Here is a 22374-nt window from a genome sequence, read left to right on the forward strand (position 1 = left end):
CATGAAACATTTCCACAATAGCACTTTCAAGTTAGCATCAAAGGGGTTCCCCTCAGATCCTCCATACTTTAGTGGAACATTCCTCTTATAAAGCTGTCACAGACAAAACCAATTGTCCAAAACTGTAGCAGCAGAATATAAATGGTATTATATCATATTATATCATATTATATTATATTATATTATATTATATTATATTATATTATATTATATTATATTATATATTATTTACCTTTTGTATATCATGTCAGTCAAAATGGGTCTTTGTAACTGTTAGTGAAAGGGTAGAAATGTGGGAATCACAGATGAATATTGGTGCCAAGCCAGTCAAACTAATTACAGTGCTGTTGCATCATGGTGGTGTTCGGTAAGACTGGAAGTGTAACTGATGATGTTCCAGAGACAAGCAATTGTTCTCTTACGGTATGCAGAGATTAGATTATAATGCATCAAAGCAATTACGAGTGATGACCCTGCTGCTAATGGAAGAGTTAATGGTCTCCTCTTAACTGAGGTCTTCTCTTCTGAGGTCTTCTAGAGCACTTCTCTGAAAAAATAAATGAATACATAATAATAAAAGATATAAGATAAATAGAATTTAGATTTGAATGAAAGAATAATCATTACTGGTCAATAATAATATCATAATAAAATAATTATAAATCAGCAGGAAAATAACCCCCAAAAAATATGTACCAAAGACACAACATGTGAATATATGGCTGATTCATGTTGTAAAGGCTCGTCCCTGGTTTGCCCAACCCCTTACTCTAGGTGATAATTTCGCAGAAGGCCACCAACCATAGGTGCCTGTAAAGGATTTTCAGTCCGGCCCCACAAGTAGCTTGTCAGCTTGTCAGCTGCCAAGGTGCTGACTTAATCAGGTTTTCAATGTGACTTGGTAAAGAGCATTGTGTAATACCTTGGGTTGGAGTGGTGGTTGGGGGGCAGAGGGTCTTTTCATCAGCATTAACCCAGAGTTTTATGTGTGTGTGTATGTGTGTGTTTGTCTCCCTCTACAGTGGCCTGCTCCCCCTGTCTGGCACTAAGTGTGATCCCCGGTCCCAAGAGTCCAGCCAGCAGCCGTCCGAGTTCAGAGAGACCGTAAGTGCGCACGGGTTAGACTCCAGCCAGCTGTCACTGTCACCACACCACGCTGTGCTCAGAAGCAGATGCATCTGTCCTCTCTGGACTTGTCAAACAGAGCGGTGCATCTTAAAGAGTGACTGCAAATGCCCCATCAGTAGCACTGATCCCTGTTTGCACAAGCTCAGCACATGCGTTCCATAGCTTTTCCATCTGGCCAGCTTCCATACAGGGAGACATGCAACGTTCGGAAAGTCATGGTTTTGCTTCGCTGCAAACTGACATGGCTGCCACAGACCAGCACAGGCTTTGACTACTATGGAGAGTTTATGACTCAGTACCTTGGCTCAGTGATAATCTTTGGCCTGTGAATCAATGAGGTTGTTGCCCTATTATCAAGGAGGTCTTGACACTACATGATTAGTAGGCTGTTTTTGTACCGTATCTTCTGTGCTGTCCTAATGAGGCGTTTAATCTGATTCACACACCCAGTCGAGCACAGCAGCTTCTCTGTCTCTGTCACGGTTCCCGTAAGACAACCAACCAGAGGCTTCATCCCCCAACTAGGCACAGAGGTTACCCAGCACTGGTGGTCATGACCCCCTACATACTCTCCTCAAATGCAAGGCATCTGGTAACTGCACTGTAGTTGGAATCAAATGAATCAAATGCAATGCCTTGGATGCAACTCCGGTGCAAAGGTTCACTAAAAGGATGCCTATATTTAATATCAAAGAACGGGGTACCACTACAGGGTCAGAGCAGGTACCCATGACCAGGCCTCTGCAGGGATGGAGAGAAATGAGTATGACAAACCTGCAGTATTAAGAAACAGTATGCTACACAAATTTGGACTTTCAGCCATTGGCAGGTTTGCTCCCTCACTGCAAAGATGGGAGGTATTCTGCGCATTCATTTTTTACATCGTAAAACCTACAGCTAGCTGCCAAAAACAGAGAAGCAGAATTGTGATGTCTCAGTGCAATTTCCATTTTATTGTTTGGTTTTCAACAGTCTCCAAACCTCTACGTGATAGCTTAACTGCTTTTAAATAATACTCAGCATTTTTTTTTTTCGAAGTGAGCTTTTAATGCCCATTTGTTAATGAAATGGATATCTAAAACACCAAATGAATATTAATTAATAGTTTAACAGTAAACATTAAAGTAGCTGCAATTATTTACTGACAATTTTTCACACACTATTTTACTGTTTCATCCACAATTTGTGTTTTCAGTATTCAAGAGCCAAGAACTGGCTGGCTAATTTTGCATTGTGTTCATAAAATCTGATTTGTATTCATCAGAAACATAAATTCACAAGGCACTGGGTATATGGCCTTCCACTATTTTTTGTGTGTAATAGCAACAAAACAATCATTTCTTTAAAACTGTAAACTGCCAGTTTAGTAGATTTGATGGATTGTGAAGTTAATATATTTCAGAATAAGCACTCAGATTTCTCTATAAAAATGTGAGACTGTGGATTGTTACAATTGAATTTGCCTTCAGCTATTTAGCAGAAAATGAATGGGAATTGCACCTTACGAACAGCTTGGCAGCGCATTTCACCCCGCTCCACTCCAATTTATTGATGACATGAAAGGATGATGAAACAAAATGTCAGAAAGCTACTCAAAACCAGCCGCCCCATCCCACGTGTTCACAAGAGTAATGTTAGGGAGATCTCTCATGCTAGGGATCTTAAAGAGTGAGAAGCCAAACTGCTTGTCATAGCCCTTGCTACAGCCAAAATGCAAGCTCCGGCCCTCTCTACCCCGTAGCTGTTCCACCCTCAGTGTCCTTCATTTCTGAGCTGAAGCCGGTGGCTGTGTACCTCTCCACAGGCCGTGACCCCGCCTCCGCTGTGCCTGCATCTCCCCTCCTCTGCGTTATTCTGCAGGCGGAGAAATGACTGTAGCGCACATCCACGCAGCCCCACCGCACCTGCTTTCACAGTTACTTTTCTAAAAGGGTTTTGTACATAGTGTATTTCTGTGAGAGAGAGTGTGTGTGGTAAAGCAACATGGCTTGCAAGCGGGAGGTTGCAAGCTTTAAACCCAGAAGAGACTTTTGTACCCTTAAACAACATACATAACCTGCATCCAGCAGTGTAATGTAAGTTACCCTGGATAAGGGCATCCACAAAGCAAGCAGATAGTGGTGAACTCACACACAGGCACCTTGTATGATCTTAGGTTACAGCAGTACAGTGGCTCTATCTTGAGTGTTTGTAATGCTGCAGTCTTTTATTGGATTTGGGGTATGCAGAAGCTACACCTTGCACTTACTGCACCTCTGGTTCTGCCCCTGGCCCCAGGCCTCAACCAGCCTTGCTCTCCCTGTCATAGTGTCATGAAACATTTCGGAACAATCTGTACCATGATCCATAAGGCATTAAACCTACCGTTTTACTGCACATTCAGCAAAGTACAGGAATGTGCCTGTTCGAAATCTTGATGGGCCACTTTGACATTCTCTCATGATGCTTACTCTAACCCTTGCTCTATTTTTTTTCAAAGGACTAGGTGTGCATTGAGAGGGAGATTGTATAATCTCAATACAATTTTCCTGGTAAAATAAAAGATACATAAATAAAACATTATAAATCCTATCCTAAACCATATTCTTGCCTTAGAAAAGTGCCCTTGTCATATTGCAACAAAAGTCTGTCCCACCATTAAATTTGTCTGAAAACGTAAATATTTCACAGCAATCAAGCCCAATGACTTGCAATTCATAAGTGGTTATACAGTACACAGCATTTTCAAACAAACATCTTTGTTTGGTGGAACATAATAGCTTTTGTCAGAGGAAATAGACTTTCGCAAAGATGGAAATCTTTAATCTGCAAAAACATCTTTGGCAATGGACCCACTTATTATTATTTTTTTGTCCTGCAAATCAGCCTTCTTAGGAAAATACTCATCAGCAAGACAACTTTCTGTAGTAAATTTGCAGAAAGAAATATCTCTTCATATATCATGAATCTAGTTGCCAGGGAGACGTTGCGTCAGAGTAATGTCAGTCTATGTGTTCTATGCTGGCGGTTGTGTCATTGTGTGCTGGTCCTTCAGTCATTGTGATGCCTGTGAGTGGAAACCCTGGCTGCTGGGGGAACCAAGTTTACTGAAGCACTGCTCCTGGTTTTACAGGCCTAACAGAGCACACTGAAAGCTGTGTCACACTGTGAACATCATATGTATATTAGACTCCTCACCATAGCAGGTGGAGGGGGCTCTGACCACCCCACCTGGTTAGAGATTATTTGTAGAGAGGATTTACCTAAGTATATGTGAGTATAGGGTTCTTGTTGTACAAATAAACGAAAGGGAAATATTTAAAAAGCAGTTATTTTAATGCATACGCAGTTTTGATAATATAGACATTTTGCATATTTTAATTTATTACCTTCAGAGACCGCAAATGTGCATTTCTACTGTTAAACCATCTGTTTTGCAATTGATTAAGGGTGTAGTGTAAAGTAATAATAACCACTTACATATTTGTGTGTGTGTGTGTGCAGTGTGTGTATGTGTGTGTGCAGTGTGAATGTTACATAATCCATTATGTCTCATCATGCTGCGATGGTGCGTTATACATATTTTGTTTCTGAGTGCTTCGCTGAGAAAAGGTCATTTCCATCAATGGTTGATCTTGGAACACATTTTACAGTGTTTAAGTGATTCATAGCCATAAAGCTCAGAGAAGGCTGGGTAATAGAACATTAGCGTCCTTATGTGCCAGTAAATTTCTCCAATACCGGACTGAGGAGAGGTAGTGTCTTTGTGGTTTTAAGAGTTTATCTTTACACTTTCTGATTCAAAGAAATAACCACCAAGCCAAATATGTGGTCATCCACAAAAAAAAAAAAAGTACACTGGCATCGGTCTTCCCTTCTTACGCAAATCTGTATTCAACCCATTTTCTCGAAAAGCCCTCTTTTCACTGTGTAAGAATGTCATTGAGAAATGCTTCAAAGGAAAGACAGAATCGCTTAAACATCTCTTCTCAATTGGTAAACAGAGGAGGGCCTATAGATAATCTGCATGTGGTCTTGTTTGTCGAGGCTCTGTAACACAGTTGACAGTTATTTACATTTGCAGCCACACCTCCACTCTCTCCCCAATACTGCCTTTCTCCGAATCCCCTGCTGAATAGACTGACTCACATCTCAGTGAATCAAACACTGATAAATCTCCTTCAGAAAAATGAGAGGAAGCTCCACACATCCCTCAGGGAAATGCCTCATCTGAACAGCTATTCAGCAGCGTAAGAGCCAGGAACAACATCGGCTCTGCAGCCCGGGCAAGATTTCTATCCTGGACCCGAGGCACCGCAGGCAGGGAGACAATCGGAGGGTTAAATCTCTCAGAGATTGGACTAGTCTCCCTCATCGAGAGGACCTCATTAAGGCTGAGACACGTGCAGCGCGCAGGCAGAGAAATGCCGTGCGACGCCTGTGGAATGCCAATGATGTACGACTCCTGTTTACAGGAAATTTAGGGAGCGCTGTGCTGGCTCTCGTCACACGCCCAGCTTCAGCGTGACCCCTGCCTGGCTGGCACCTGTGAGGGTGAAAGGGGCACAACGAAGGCGGATCAGCCCTCTGTAGTTATCAATCCCCCTGTGTGTTGACTCAATCCAGTCAGACACAACGCCACCTCTGGGTAAATAGCACGTCTAATGAACCCCCTTGCCCCCCTCCTCAGCCCACTCTTACACTACCCCCTCAACTATTCCACGCAAGCTCACTCACTCTGCTTCTCTTTATCCCCTGCCTGCATGCATACACACAGACACACACACACACACACATAAGCACGCACACACACAAGCACACACACGCACACACACAAACACACACAAACACACACAAACACACACAAACACACACAAACACACACAAACACACACAAACACACACACACGTGCACAGTGGAGTGGATGCTCAAACGGTGTCAATTATTCTTCTCTCTGCAGCTCTTTTGAGCTGCCTTGAGATGGAAGAGCCAACAATAATTCTGATGAATAGTGGGGCTATACTGTCGGACATTTCGTTTGAATTTTGTGGATTTTTCTTGCTTTGTGTAGTTAATAAGATGCAACGTCTTTGGTGGCACTATTAAACTATTATCTATTAAATAGATAAACCACAGGAGGCATTGAACCTCTTGTTAAAAGAAAACTGATTTCTTTTGCATTTAAGCTGAGGAAGGCTAAGTGGGGGGACAAAAAGTAAAAATTCCCATTTATATTGTGTTGCAATGGTAAATCCCTCAAATATGTGGACTTTTCTCCATTTAATATAAAACCATGTTTTCTTTCTTAACTGTGCTTGTAAGTTAATTGGTACACATGTCCTAATCCTGACTAACATAAAAACCCACTTCAGCAGAGTAGGACATTCATCTCCCTAATCTTTCTGTCTGCACTACTGTGGTACCAAAGAAAACACAGAACACTAAATATGGGTTGACAGTTTCGTATTGTTGTATTTACAAATATAACTCTATCTGGCTCAATGAACAGTGCGAAATTCAGTACTGATACAGATAAATCTAAACATTACTACCTATACTAGGACCCCAGGAAACAACAATATAAATTATTTCATATTGATGAATAACTTTGTCAGGATTGCAAAACATTGACATTATGCTATGATAACCAACAACTGTAACCCCTAACCAAACCTTATAAACAAAGGGGGACTCTCTGGTGTAACTTCTCTGAAAAAAAAAATAATGAATAACCTACTGATTTATCACTTAATATGAGAATATATTAAAAAATAATTAACATCAAAATCAAGTCTCAGCAGTAAACATTCTTGAGCATTCCCTCCTGCTGGCAAACTTGGCTTTCTGCTTACCATCAAATATACTAGCATTTATTGGAATAAACCTCAGCAATGTATTTTTATTTGTTTATAATGCTTTTATTAAGCATTTATCAACTGTTTATATGCTACCATGAAAATCAGTGTTACAACAAAATAAAAATTGAAATAGAAATTAAAGTAAGTAATAGGGGCCAGAAAGTCACACTTACTGAGATGTTAGCTAGGACATTTAGTTAAGATGCTGGGATATCCACATTTAGCACCTTGGCCAAATGCACAGCAGCATTGCACCACATGGGATTTGAACCCTTGAGCCCCTGGCGCCAGACCCTCAGCAGTACCTCTGTTACCTAAAGCCATCCTACCGCACAGCCGTCAAAATCAATTATGGCACTCTCATCCCCGCACGCCACACGAACAGCATCTTCTGGGACCTGTCAGCCTTTGATTCAGCATTTACAGGGCCCAAGTATTGCTTCATGAGGAAAAAAGGCTTGTTTACAGCTTATCCATTCAAACCTGTTCAGACATCACACATAAAGCTCCATCAAAGCCAGTTCTCCACCACAGGGAATGAATGTTCAAGTGATCCCAACTGTTGCTTTGTTCATCCATTTGATGTCAATGTTCTCTCCATTGTCTCTGCTCCCTGTGCTCGTGAAACTGTTTGTGTCATGTGTAATGACAGCATTTTAGGATCTGGACCAGAACCCATTCACGGTTCACAGGGGGTAAGACTTCGGACAAAAGTTATCAGAGTTTGCAGATATGCTCCCCCCCATCTCACCTCAGACCCACATGTCTAAATAGTGCACTGTGGATATTTCACATTCACTCTCGCCAGACAGGCCTCCTTCATTTTTAACATTCAGAGGAGGTTCCTTGGAGACTGTCGAGTCTGCATGTGGAGATTGAAGGAAACGCTGAAGCGCTGGTGTAGGAGTCGACCGTTGTCGTTGCTGAGAGCAGACTTTAATGGTTTCCTGTCTTGTACATTGTAGCCACGAAAGTACGTTCACTAAGCAGATATGTATTCATTAGGTTGTGTTGTATTTCACTCAATACAATGTTGTCTCTCTAAGAAATAAATGAAGTCAAATACAGCAAGTCACGGTGCACGGTATTGATTCAGTTCTTGTTTATGATTAAAGCATCTATTTTCATAGCCTCAGGGATAAACATTGAAATAAAAAATAACCCTACTCCTTTATCTGTGCAGTTGTACAGCATATCTCCCAATTGCATATTTCATTGGTTGTTGCTGTTGTTTCCTCAAAATGTTTAGATAAGAATTTAGAGACTTCCAATTCTAAGCACAGTTTATCAATCCATTTTACATGTTGAATGTAAAAATGTTTTGAACATGTGGTTTTACTGCTAATTTAAAGCACAACCCACAAGTTGGGAGTCCACAGGTACAAAAAATGTTGCGCACCATTTTGAACATAACACTAATAACTTCTATCAATGTCAGAGAAATAAATCATAGTGAATCTCATGAGAAAAGGTTTAACTGCATATAACAACTACAGCAGCAACATGTATCATCATAGGCCTTGCTTATCATTTTATGAAAGTGTCATGTAGTAGCTGTCCTACATACATGTGAACGCATAGCGATGGTATCACATGTGATGAAACATTATAAAGAACTTATTATGTAGTCTTTCTGAAGATGAAGTTTTAAAAACTATTCTGACAGCCATGTCTGGTTACCGTTCAGTTAATATGGATATTTCCATTATAAAAGCCCAATAAGTATTCTTAGGTATGTCTGTGTTATCCCCACAGCCAATGTATTATGGGATTTGTCCAAGACACCAGTCGGTAGTATAGCAAACTGTATAAATCTGTACTCCTTTTTAAATGGAAGTATTCATCCATTTATAATTAGTAAATTCCACAGCTTGAACATTGTTTCAAAAGCCATCAAGCTCAAATAAGCACCACATCCCTAAACTGTGGCATCTAATTGGATCATCTGTCATACTGGGTGACCTGCCACTCAGATTAATGAATTGTGTTTTCCTTCGAACAAGTTAATGAGTCCATTATTTATAATGTCTTCTAATGTTTTAGGGCTATCACTTTCAGAGACTATGAAACCTAAATAATCATAACAGTAATTCATATAGTAATTAAGACTGTATATTATATATATATACACATATATATACACACACACACACACACAGATGCACCATATAATTGGGCTGTGATTATAAAGTGACCATGTAGTGACCATGACCCTGGAAAAGGGGCCAGAGCTCAGAACTCTGTCTTTCCTCCCAGGGTCTGATGGCAGAGACAGTTGTTGTTATTTCCCGATACACTGTGTTTTTTACTATGACTATCAATGCAGCAGTGTCTACCTGGCTGGAAGGCATGGCACACAGACAAGAGCACAAGGAAGGAAGGGAGAAAGCGAGAGAGAGAGAGGGAGGGAGAGAGAAAGGCAGGAGACAGAGTTACAAAGGGAGATGTAGATCAACAGATAGAGAAAGAAGGACGGAGACGTGAAAGTGAGAGGGACAGCCATGAAGGAGGAGATGTGGGAATACCAAGACAAAGAGAAAAAGTGAGTATTAGATGAATAAAGTAGAGAAGCTGAGAGAAGGAGAGAGGCAGAGGGGCGAAATGAGGAAAAGGGCAGCTATTCTTGCACTTACCATTGACAAATCAGAAATACATTTTGAAGTAAACTACTAAGAATTATCATTCCGAAAGTCACCGGCCTGAATCCAGCAAAAATAAGACAGTGATGTGTTTGGAGGTGGGGCAGGAAGACTGTGCACCTCTTCATATGGCAGGAGACTGCCATTCTGGGCCCTTGTATAGCTTTGATGATCAGGATGTGACAAGAGGATCAGAAGCAAATAATTCTCACTGTCATTATAAGTGTCTGCTTAAACTAAGTTTAAGCAGACACTTATAATTAAAGAGCTGATTAAAGAGTGCTTAAGTAACTATAAAATGACTATTTTTAATAGAGCTGACATGTATTTGGAGGAAATAGTAAAGTAATACAATAACTATCAGGTAGTAAATAAGTAATAAATTGCTAAGTGAATAGTTGTCTATTATTTCGAAATAACTGTTTCACACACCTGCTGCTGTAAATGGAGTGAAAAAATTACTACCCACTTCCTACCCACTTGGCATTCTCTTTAACAAAGTAGTGTTTCCTCACTTGTGTATCCCAATAAAATCTCAGAATTTTAAAACATTTTGATTCAACATAGTTAATCTTGTCACTGCTTCATAAGGCGCATACCAACATATCCATTTGGCTGTTGTGTTCAGTGGTTCACAAAGCCTCTCCTGTTAATTCAGAACCATAGTGCCTGCAGTGCCCTACAGAGGCAATTTTGAATCCCAAATCCCATCAAATGTGAGACTTTGTTGGAAATAGGCAAAATGTTGATGTTGTTTACAAACAAAAATAAAAAAGAGGAACAGAAATATGTAAATCACATTCAAAACTATAATTGATGGACCCAAAACCAAAATACCCAGCCGATATGTGAATTCTTAATTTGCACATGGTTTTTGGTATTGGAAAAGGAAGTCTCCAGATAGCACAGTGTTTTTGTTATTAGGACTGATTGGAATAGCCCACTACCACAAAGAATTTTTTTCAGAAAACACCTGATATTAAGACGACAAGCAGAGAATGACAGACATGAATGTGAGGGAAAGAGCAATTTCGATATGTAAAGAAAGCCTGTATTCGAGAACACAAAGCCAAGTGTATGCTTATTTATTATTTCCTAAAAAATGTCATTATGCAACACTTTTCTCTCAGTAAATAGAAGTACTTTAACCTGAAGCATTGACAGGATCTGAAGTTGATGTCTGCATTGTTCATTGTGTGTCAGACTCTACAGCCAAAACACAGCAAAGTCTTGCATACACATCACACATATTCGTGAATATAACCTCATGCACCCAACGCCTTGTGCAGGCACACACACACACGCGCACACACACACACACACACACACACACATTGTACGTGCACCTCACACAGCCCTTCCCCTGTCGAACATTACCTCAGGAACATTGATCCTGGATCAATGCGTAAATGCATAAATGTTGTTCTGGGAGTTGCCATGGTGACTGCTGAATGGTAAGCAAGGAATATGTAAATGCAGCTAGCGCTTTAACTCTTTGCCAAACAGAACTTCTCTCCTTGGTGCTACAGTATTTCATGGGCTTAATGTGGTGTTTATTATTGAAAAGAGATGTCATTCTAGTAGGGATATAACAAAAATATAACAGCACTGCTCTACTATACCAGTGTATCAGTGAAGGACTGGACAAGACCACAGGTGCTTGCAGCTGTATTCAATGCAATAAGATGAAAGTAATAGGCCATTTCTTCTCTTTCTACCACTCTGCCATTTCAGTTCATAGCTTGCTGTGGCAGCCCAGCTAATACACATCATTCTCAAGATTCCTGTAATGCAGGTGAAATGAAAACTTTGCAAACAGATCTATAACATTGAATCTGTGAGCCAAGAAAAAACATGAACATAAGCTTGATGAGGAGGCAAGGTGGACGAGATGGAGTCAGACATTAATCTCTGATACGCATGTTACGCTTCTGGTGAAATGGAAGTGCAGTGGCTATTGTCCATTTTCGGGCAAATTTTTGTTACAGTCGTGGAGCTGGGGCAAACAGTTTTAAAGGTAGTGTGACATGTATCCTGCTTGTGAAGTACATGGCTACCCATTCCTCACAACTCCAACAAAAGGTTCTTCCCAACCTACTATCTACACCAAAATGAAATATATTGTAATATATTGAAAAATATGTATGTATTGTTCATATTTGTATGTGTACAAAATATAAGTATTGTGAATATGTGAATATATTTTAGATAATATATTTTAGATGTTATATAGATGCCATGTTTTATACAGCACCATAGTGTTGGCCCCACCTCTTTCCACTTGCATTTGAAGACTGTGTTTGTATTAGACAACTGTTTAGCCTGTCAAAATCTGGCTCAGTGTCATTTCACTGAGAGAAGTGTTACAACCCTCCATGCAAGAAAAACAAACAAAACAAAACAGGTTCTAGTGCCAGATTTTCATTCCTCAAAGCTGTTCAAAAATTACTGATCCATGCAATATATTTAAATTATTTGATGTTAGGGACTGATATGACAGCAACAATACAGAGGATTGATACGGATCACATGAGAGATCACATGATTTAAATCACCTATTGACCTCAGGATAGATATCATTGCATCATTCAATGCAATGATATCTATCATATCATTGCTTCATTCCTTCACGCGTTTTGTTTTGTTTGTTTTTTTTTTTTTTTGCTGGTGTGTTGTGAATTCGATAATGTTAGATTACCTTGAAAGAACATGTTAGCGCCGGAGATCGGGACACAAACGCGGACCGCAGGATGTTCCGGTTCCAGGCGATAATAGAAAGGGACAGGCAGTCCGTAAATCCAGGGACAGGCAGGGTTCGAAACACAGAGAAGCAATCCGGGGGCAAATCCAAAATCGGGAGTCAGGGAGAACAGGGTCAGGAATCAGGCAGGTGAGAGGCAGCGATCAGATCCAAACGGCAGGCAGGAATCATGGTCAGGAAACAGGCAGGATCGGCAATGTAGCAACAACTCTCGGGACGAGACAGGTGAAACACACTGAAACGAACTAGCAACAAGACAGAGACACGCAGGGAAGATATAGTGCTGGGGTAACGAGGAAATGGGAAGCAGGTGAGCAGGCAGGCAGGTGCAGGCAATGAGGGAATCAGGTGGGCGGGGACCAGGCGGGGAGCAGGGCGGAGAGGGAACACAAGGAAAACAAAAGCACAAGGACAGGGAAAACAAAAACACAGAGGCTTAAGGGGGCGGAGCCCTGACAGAACACCTGTCAAGCTTCAATAAGAAACACCATATCTCAATAGGTATTTTTCTTCAAATTTTCAAAAGGAAAATAGGACAAAAACCCTATCCTGGTCCCCTAATAATCTTACACTGTTTCCATTGTCAAAGACAGGACTGCAGATTAAGCATTTTGCACTGATAAAAATATCCTATTAGCCTGGTAAGTGCACTTAAGTGCCATCACATTCAGAAGCTTGCTTGCAAATGATATGAGCACCTACTAGTGCATCATAAGTCAGTGGTTAAGACTGTCTCGACATGATTAAATGCAGTCTGTTGATTTTCACAGAGTGACAGAATTCTGTTGCAGTATGATGCCTGTTCATTACTTTATTCAGGCATGAAAATGGTGCAGGCATCACTATGCTGAATAGGCAGTAAAACATGCATTAAAACCTTAAATTAAGCTTTGAGAGCATTCCTTCGCAGCATTTTACACTGCAGTCATTAAATCTGAATTGAAACATTGCAGTTTTAAAGGAACATTCATTTGTATTTTAAAGGCGCAATCACTTTAATCAGGGCACAATTGCACATGCGTGATTTCATCAAAATGAAGTGGGATGACTGTGATTTTACTGGCTCACACCAGCCCCATTCTCCTGAAATGGACCCCTGAATGTAAAGAAAACCACGCCACTTCACACGGGCAAAAACTTCATGCCGTGTTGGCAAGGTAATCACACATCGTTATGAATGAGTTCACACGCTAATCACACTTCAAAGTGCAAGGCCTTTCCCAATGCCTTCCATCAAGCAGCCCGGTCTGTCGACAAGGAAGAACATCCCCATGCAGCGTCTCCCATGGGATCTTTTTTAAAAACAAGCAGGGACACACATCTTTGATGTTTTTTATCTTAGGCCTAATTAATTAGCAGAGTAAACAGCTGGTGAATACGACAACACATTGGCACTTGGGGTTATCACAGGGTTGAATATCTTTGCTTCCGAGCTTTGCCATTCCTCAAACGTACACGGACAAGCTAGGAACAGAGCCTTGCTTCCATAGCTCACATACTGTACTTCATTGCCGGTGACTAATCTGTGCTTGCTCATTTGTCATATCCCATACAATTATAGCTGAACTGGAATTTAGGATACATCTGATTTTTTGCATGTGAGGTCAGACCAGGAGTACAAGTATTTTCTTTAATCATAGGTCGTCTCTCTGTTACTTTATAACTCTGTATACTTCGTATTGTGTTGGATAAGAGCATCTGCTAAATGCATGTAATGTAATGTAATGTAGTGTAATGTAATGTAAGGTAATGTCATGTAATAAGGTCTCAGACTACTCAATAAATATGACAAAATAATTGCTGATTAGCATTTCTCATGTCAACAGTTTACTCGGGCAGTTTTTCTATAACTTAAATATCAGCTAATATTCCCATCGCATGTCAGTATGAACCAAGAACCATAGAGCACTTACCCAGCTGAGTGCTTCCTGAGTTATTTCAATTCCCAAATAGCAAATCTTGCAAACAAATGCAACTGAAACAAGCTTCCTGTTTCCATCATTACCCTAAGCATTCATGCACTATGAGAGATCTGTGCACAGCAGATACATCTTGACTGTGCTTTACACATTTTAGGATTAAGACATTGCCAGGGACGTTTCTGAAGCCCAGGAGTATTACAGCAATTAGACACCATTCCAAGCTTTAGAATATCACTTCTACCTGCACACTGGAGAATGTGGAGAATCTGAGAATGTTTGGCCAAGACAAACAAGCTCTGTTAAAGCAGGTCCATCTTCAGGACCCTATTGATTGTGTTTCTTTCTCCTTTTGGGCAGTTCACACTGCAAATCATAAGTCATAAATCTCATGTTCTCTGCTAATAGTATGATGAGGTCACAAAGTTATGACTCCAACACATTTTCGTTGTGACAACATGACAATGCAATGTTGTGATTTCCACAACACAGTGCATTATCACCAAGTTGTGACACTGTTGCATTATAACACTCCGACATTGTTGCATTAGAACTTGCAAAAGCGCTATGGGCACCGTACATATTGTTGCATCAATCTTTTCACAAAGCTGAAACACTTGGTTTCAGTTTCACTTGGTTATTTCAGTTTTGTGATCATGTATAGCTTGATCATGTATAGACTGAAATTTATTCTCAGGGAACCCACAGGGTTTTATATTGGAACTCAATTCAAAATGTAAGCTACTAAAAATATGGAGAGACCAAAACAAATGCGTTTACAATAAGGACAAGGTAAAAATGTTAAACAAACATACAAATTGACAAAGCCCGCCTTATGTTTTACACATATTCTGATGAAGTGCAGCAACAGCACAAATTAAATTCGGGCTTGGAAAGGATCTCCATCTGAAAGTATCTGTAAGTCCTCTGAGTTTAGCTCTCTGTGTTACTCTTCCACTGCGCAGTTATTTCTCCGCAAACAGTGGCATTTGCACCTGGAACAGTAAGCACCAAGGAGGAAACAAATTGCCCTGCTCCACTCTCAAGCTGGAACTGGCTGCCTGAGCTAAGTGGCTCCCTACAATTGCTGCAAATCCTGATCTTTTGATCTCCGCAGTTTCAGACTCCTCAGAAGGTCAATCTGTATTATAGTACCATCCTGTTACAGAGCACTAGGTTGTAATACAGGACGGTCTCAAAGATAAAGTCCCAAAAAATGTATTTATTTCATGACCGTCCCTGACCTGTGAAAGCATAAATGCGTGGCTAATATATATCATACACTGCCTGATCATCTGATTTCTGGCATTGGACTGGCTGGCGTTTTTGGAATTTAATGAAACACGGCAAGCATTTGCACTATTAATGAACATGTATTTACTTTGTAATTTTTTTATTTTAAAAGTTAATAGTTTCAGCACAATAACAAATGGATTTGTAAACCAAAAGACGTTTCAAACAGGAAGTTCCCACTGCAGAATTTTAAAATGGCTTTGCTCCTCGGAGGCACTGTTCCCAGTGAGGCCACTGAGCTAGCCAAATAACAGCATTAAATGATAAGAGAGGGTGCAGACAATGCTTGAAAGAACTGTAAATCCACATAGTCTAAAAAAAAAAGATCAGAACTGCACTAGTGCAGAATCAGTAAAAATCAGGATTAATTTTTAATCACCCACAATGTTACAATGACATTGCCACTACATTGTGTCTGTCCCAATAACAACTTCACTGCAACCTTCTGACGTGTTTTTCCACTAATCTCAGGCCAGTAACCTTTGTCAAGGGCAAGAAATATTTAGCATGGATGATGCTGGAAGTAATTGCTCAAAGTATGTATAGTACCATATTGTACAGTATCTGTCCTGTCCTCTGGATAATGGCACCAATTTCCCATACAGCTACCAAAGTAAATGATCATAGCAATAACAAGTGGGTGTACATTTCTATCCAAAGTACTGTAGCTAGATGGAGCTATATACATTAGAAAGAGATGATTTCACATCAGAACATCATCCATCCACAATGGTGCGTGCGCGTGTGTGTGTGTGTGTCTGCTGGTGGGGTTCAGTGGAGTGTGAAACAAGTTTCCCCTTGGGACAGTTAAGAAGTGGGGTGGCTGATGTCTTATTTTGTTTCTTAATTTCTTAATTAAGAGCATGCTGCATTCATCTCAGAATCATGAATTTCATCTTTCTTATCCCTCCTTGCCATGTTTTTGCAGGCTGTCACGGTCATGAATTAAAGTGCAAAAATGACCAATGATAGCGAAAGCATTGCAATTGATTACAGCTAGGCCTAGAATCTACTTCTGGTAAAGTGACTGTTTGGACATTTCGTCTCCAAAACTGAGTTTCTCATCTCAAAATATTCAGAATGGAAAACATTTTGTCATGCATTTTGATTCTTTACCATTTCCTTACTTTTTCAGTCACGCCTTGTTAGACAGAGCTTTTCTGAGACAGCATTCCCTGAGATTTCTCCTCCTGTTAAAACTTCAGAGATTAATTTTCTCCATCTCTTAAATGAGTACTGAACCATGGAGTGCTACAGTGCTAAAGGATGAAACAAAAACCACCATGCCAGGCAGAGAATAACATCTGTGCTCCGCTCCTGTTATTATTGTAAGGAAATTAATCGGGAACATGCTACTTTTCCGGCCTTAAATGAAATGCTAAGACATTTCAATTTAATTGCAGAATGAAAGAAGCAGACAACAAACATTTGGATGTTGTCCCATTTCTATGCCTCAAACCATTAGCATTCAAGCATTTTTAGCAGAGCCTCCCTTAAAATTGAAATTAGAAACTGTGCATTGGCAGGATAAGAAGCTGGGTCAGTGATGACTCACCAGGCAGTTGCCATGCCTGTTTACAGGAGGAAGAACTTAGTTAAGAGACGTCAGACTTTAGAAACTAAAAGGAACATGTCTTGGAAAGGGGTTACCTGACTGACAAGAGCTGTATGTTTGATGGGTGTATACATTTAAAACTGACGTTTGCTTATACAATTACTGAAGCGAAACTGAGCCAGAGCTACGAGAGCATTCAGTCAAACGTACTACAGTTGTACACTTTGAATTGCAGTAATACATGTAGAAATTACTGCAAAGTAATGCTGTACTTCAACACCCAGATGAAATAAATATTCCAGTCTCACTACATAATGGGTTAATGGTGTTTACGCTTTTCAAAGCAGGATAAATACTGAGTTCATAATTTATATATTAGTTCCACTTGTGTGTTATCTTAGTGTTGTGTTAATTAAACGGCTTACACTGACTTACTTTGATTTTGGGAGAGGTATGACCATGTTGCAGCAGTCCTGGGCCCTGTGACATCATTGGATATGGTGCAGGAGAAAACAACCATCTCAAAGATGAAGTTTCACTTTAATTTTATTTCAATCAGTTTTCAGGAGTGAGGGTGATCTAAGTTTCCCTCATATTAAATTGCATGTAATTAATACTAAAGCACAGATGTTATTTTGATATTATCATTTTTTCAGTGCTTGCTACTTAGCTGCAATTGTGCAATGGCTGAGCAGACCTGAGTGAGAATATGTAATAGGAGAGATAACACTTATTAAAGGTACCAGGTGAGGCTCTCCATAAATGCCTCGTTGTGTCAGTGGTCTCAATAAGCTGAAGGGTCATTTGGCTTGCAGAGTGATGACGTAGGAGGCCATTAGGCAGGGAAGAATTTCACAGAATTGGCTGCAACGAGAAAGACATGAAACCCTCACTGCGTCTCTGCAGAGCTTGGCTCAGAGCTCGTGGACGGCTAGCCGACGCGGGCGGAGAAGCAGCTCCGCTGATAAATGTAAATTGTAATTTTGAGCTACCAGAGCCGCTAATTAGCTCCGCACAAACAGGCTAATGAACAAGTCTCACTGGGGCTGCAATCGCTTCCCCCCCGGGGCTTGCGGAGGTGAGCCACTCCCCTCCGTTCTGCCCGGCCCTCCTCCTCCCCCCTTGTCTTGCATGTAAACAGGCGCCGCTCTCTCCGCTCACCTCCCCGCTCCTGTCACAACACCACCGCCGTGCCGCAATCATCGGCGCTCCGTCAGCTTCACACGCATCAGAGAGTCTGTGCTGTCACCGCACTGTCTGAGCAGCGGGTTCGGGGTTCCGCAGGATTGTATTTTCAAAGTCAAAGTTGCGTGTCGCTACTGCACTATTGAGCAACGCCCTTGGGTTCTATAAGCTTGCGGACCTTTCTTAAAAGCAGCAGTGGAGAATTCTGAAGCCTGTCATCAGTTCAGTAGAGACTATCATCATGTATTGATTTGTTGTATTAACATGGTACAAGAAAATGTTTGCAGATGGTTATTTACTTAAGCTTTCAGGCTAAGTGCTTCCCAAGGTTATAAGCCTCCTCCTAAGATTCATACTTGTAACTATCTGGTTACATTGCACCCTAATCACTCATATTCTAAGTGTGTTTTCCATGTGCTTTCAGTGATTGTGCTGCATCAGGTTTTGGCCTCAGTGAGAGCTGAGATAACACTGTGGTATTAAACAGTTCAAGTAAGATAAATTACAGCTTTAAATAGCAGTGATCGCCCTCAGCATGATATTCTGAAATAGAGATACAGCGAGGAGGGGGTCCACTAAAGACTCAACCCCACCCCCCCCCCCCCCCGTCCCAGATTCCATCTTTGTTTTCCCTTATTTCGCTGGTGTCAGTGTGCTGCTGCTGATTGCTAGACACACTATTGATTAGTGATTGTTAGACATGATAAACTGAAGGAGGATTTGCTCTGCTGCTTAAGACTTTCCTGTTCAAATCTACTGCTGAGGAGGGGATGTGCAAAGCCATACACACACATATGCACTTTATAGTATCCTACATACACACACACACACACACACACACACAGACACACACACACACTTCCCTTCCTTTCTGTAAAATGCTAAATTGTAGAAATATTTGATAGAGGCTCCACTGTAGCTTTACGCAGATCTCTACAAATATGCATGCTTCATTTTTGTAGTCTCACTAAAATGCTCATTCCAAAAGACAGCTGTACCTGGGTATACAAAATGAATATATAAAATAACAAATCAATTTCCAGACTACATACACTTTGAGTAATTTAATGTTAGACTGTTACAGCTGGAGTCAAAAAATGTACGCTAGTGTATATATTTTCTTGTCCTTTGCCGAGATGTGCATTAACTGGATTAAAGCGCTGAGGGCAGCCAAGCATTCATTCATTTCCTTCTCACTCGAGCATGGCCTAGACAGCAGAAGTATTAAACGGCAAAAAAAGATGCTGGACCGCTTTTGAAACCATAATAACATAATAACAGTACCAAAACCTTCAGGCAGACCTCAGCCAGATAATTAACTTCTTCAGTACCATTGTTGGTGGAATGGCAGTCTGCACGGGTCATCAATGGTAGCAAAACGTGATTAATGGAAGAGCCTACCATGCATCACGCTGCAATTAACAGTTCCAAATTGTATGAGGAGATTTGGTTATGGACTTGGAGATTTAGATTTTGGAAAACTGTTGTGTCACAGATGCAGTTTTCAGACTAGTTTAGACTTCATCAACAAATTGGCTTCATCCACAGAGGAACCAAAATGTGAAAGCAAAGCGAGGCTTCGGTTGTGTGAGGTTTGTGTGCCATTTTTTTCATCACCGTTTCAGAGCCGCATTTTATCCACATAAACAGAAAAAAAAAAACTGTTGGCTGGAAGGCCCGAGACACAGAGCAGCAAAGCTGTTCACAGTGGATTGTTTGACTCTGTGAGCTGTGGTTGGCTCCATTTCCTCTGGAGTGTGAGGTGTGGGCCCAGGCCAGTGCTTGTGGTGAGGTCCGCTCAGCCTGGCAGGTAATTGCACATGCACGAAGGGCGAGCACTTGGTATTCTCAGCACACCGCAGAAAACACACAGCCAGAGATGGCAGCTGGAAAAGGCCATCCATCATCCTCTGTGAGCCGCGATATCGAGCGAGAAATTTCCAAAGCGGCCCGGGCTAAAACATGACGCTAAAGGAATGCACTTTCTGTTCCGTCTGTAATGTCCGTCCTGTGGTGCTGAGGTCAGAGGTCACAGGTTAGAATGGACGCTGTAGCTCGCCAGGGCTTGAAGAGTATAATGCAGCAGAAAATTCAGTTCAATTCAAGGAACAATCCATTATTCTGCTTCCCTGGGACATTTTAATCTGACACAAACCTGTGTTTTGTGGTGTGGAGTAACTTAGGGATCATGAATATTTAACAGAAATGATTTTCAATGCATGTTTTGATCCTAAATCAGAATGGCATTCTGCTTGCCCTGTTTGAAACATGAGTAAAAGTAGGCAATTGAAAGTAAGTAGAGACAGTCTTAGCCAATGAGATAATATCAAAGTTCAGGGTTTATGGGATAGTATCTTTTCTGTAACCTAAAGTGTGAACCAGATTTTTGTTTTTCTTTTTTCAGAAATCATTACACAAGACAATAAGCATAAACTTCACAGTGGCCATTCTTTTCATGCATGTAGGAGCATGCTGAAGTGATGGCATAATGCAGTCCCAATACGATTCATGTATTCTCACATAATATGCATGAGTTTTATGGTTATTTAGTTGTTTTTTATGGTAATTCATTATCTTTCAATCATTGCATTTTTGTGGACATACAGGACTCATGGACAACATAACAGCCCTCCCATCTTGCACAGTGTATGACTGATAATTCCAGGTGTTTGCTTCCTATTGCAATTGCTAATGAGTTCACTTACTCTGGATGGGGTATACTGTTATAGTTTTAGTCATATTGTACACCTGAATTTGAAAACCCTCTCCCACATGTGACTTAATTAGCAGATATGGGGAAGAAAAACCAAATATTTTCTTTGTTCTTTCTTAAGCAAGGGATAGGCCAGTACTGTACTAAAAGTTGAACCCATTTAAGGTGCCTGAAACCATTGAAAAATCCAGGAAAAAGAACAGGTTTGCACTGCTCTTAATGAGGACAGCTGTTCTTTTTAAAATGTAAAAATCAGGAGAACAGAGAAAGAAAAGGTATAGCTCTCCTCATTTAAAGGAGTGTGAACTGACCCGAGCACCAACACCCCCACCCACCCCCCAAACCGCCCCCCCCGGGCCGGTCCCAGTGGGCTGAATTTATTTCCCAGTACACCCCTGCTAGTATCTGACTATAAAACAAAGCAAAGAGAGGACTGCAGTCACTGAATGTTTGGGGCCAGTAGCCTACTATTAGACATAACCCTAACTAAAGACATTCACTCAGTCAATCTGTTCCAGAACATTGCTTGATGTGCATGCAGGAAAATGGGCAAAGTAATTGGCAAAGGGAAGTATAAGGACCATATGCAGCTTATGGAGCCAGTGACAGTCAGAGGCTCTGCGGCGTGTCGAGAGTGACTGTCACTTGAGCAAGTCTTTCTGTCAGGGCAGTGCCTGTGAACTGCACCGAAGGGTGACAGAGGAGTTATAAGGCCAGCAGGCAGGTGTCTGAGCCGCTCTGTCTGAACGCAGCCCCAGCGGCTGAAAGCAAAGAGGACTCCTCTCTCCTTCCAATCATCCGCAGGCTGACACCTCACATGCTATGAACAGAAAGGGGTCAGCTTTGAAATTCTAATTAAATACATTCAGGTGGAGAGGAGCAAAGCTAGGAGAGCTGCCACTATATATTTCATCATCTCATAAAAATGCATTCAAAAAAATAAACAAAATATGCATATATAACCGCTCTCCCTGATCAGTTTCCTCTTTTCATGAACATATGTGTCACAGGGAACATTTAATATCTCAGATTTGGGTATAATTCCAAAGCTTTTTAATTTATTTCCTGTTTTATTATTTTTTGCAGATATTGTGCTGTGACGTGTTTTATTCTATTCTATATATGTCGATTGTCACTCCTTGCTTGTTAATTACATTGTTATCTGAGCATTTTTAATGGTGTAAGATTTAAATATTTAATATTGTAATTATTGCCTTAATATAGCTATATTAGTTGTAATAGTAGTTGTAATAGTAGCATTAGTATCAGTAGTATTTTATTATTACTACTGTAATAGTCTCTCTGGCTCATTTCTCGTCTCTCTTTCCTGCACCGGCTGTACT

At 40.7% G+C, this 22374-nt stretch overlaps 1 protein-coding gene across 1 annotated transcript in view; it reads left to right on the forward strand.

Annotated features, from left to right (window-relative positions):
* Positions 1 to 1065: 1065 nt before the first annotated feature.
* frmpd3 (FERM and PDZ domain containing 3) overlaps positions 1066 to 22374 on the forward strand; it is a 50464-nt gene continuing 29155 nt past the window's right edge. The window contains exon 1 of the mRNA XM_036549148.1: positions 1066 to 1104. The gene's annotated coding sequence lies outside the window, so the exon portion shown is untranslated. The remainder of the gene's footprint in view (positions 1105 to 22374) is intronic.

This window comes from Megalops cyprinoides, chromosome 16 (genome assembly GCF_013368585.1).
Source record: "Megalops cyprinoides isolate fMegCyp1 chromosome 16, fMegCyp1.pri, whole genome shotgun sequence".
Taxonomy (NCBI): Eukaryota; Metazoa; Chordata; class Actinopteri; order Elopiformes; family Megalopidae; genus Megalops; species Megalops cyprinoides.